Genomic DNA, 658 nt, shown 5'->3' with positions numbered 1-658 from the left:
CATTCATAAAAAAAAAAATAAAAATAATCAACAAAATAGCTAGAATGTGTTCAGGTAAAAATATGAACAAACAAGCCAATTTAAAATACACCAAGAAATAAAATACGAAAAAAAAAAAAAATAATAATAATAATATAATGATATAGTCGAATGACAGTTTATATATATATGTATAAAACCATAATTCTCAATTAAAATTAATTTGTCATATATATATAATAAAGTAGGGTAAAATAATATAAAAGATATATTTTTACATTTTCATATTTTCATATTTTCATATTTTTATATTTTTATATTTTTATATTTTCATATTTTTATATTTTTATATTTTCATATTTTTATATTTTTATATTTTCATATTTTGATATTTCCATTTAATAAATGAATATATGTGCTCTACCACGACATGGAATACAAAAAAGTATTGCATACAGAACTCAGATTTTCCATGAAGTAATTACATAAATATAATCATCAATGGTTTTCATAATATACATATATATATATTATATATATTAATAATTTCACCGCATTTGTAATAATTCTCGTTAAAGATGTTTGCTTCTTTTAATTAATCTTTAATATTACATAAATATTATTATATATTTGGGTTTAATTAATTAATAATAAAAAAAAAAAAAAAAAAAAAAAAAAA

This window comes from Plasmodium reichenowi, chromosome 9 (assembly GCF_001601855.1).
Source record: "Plasmodium reichenowi strain SY57 chromosome 9, whole genome shotgun sequence".
Lineage (NCBI taxonomy): Eukaryota > Apicomplexa > Aconoidasida > Haemosporida > Plasmodiidae > Plasmodium > Plasmodium reichenowi.
Note: the sequence above shows the minus strand (reverse complement) of the source record.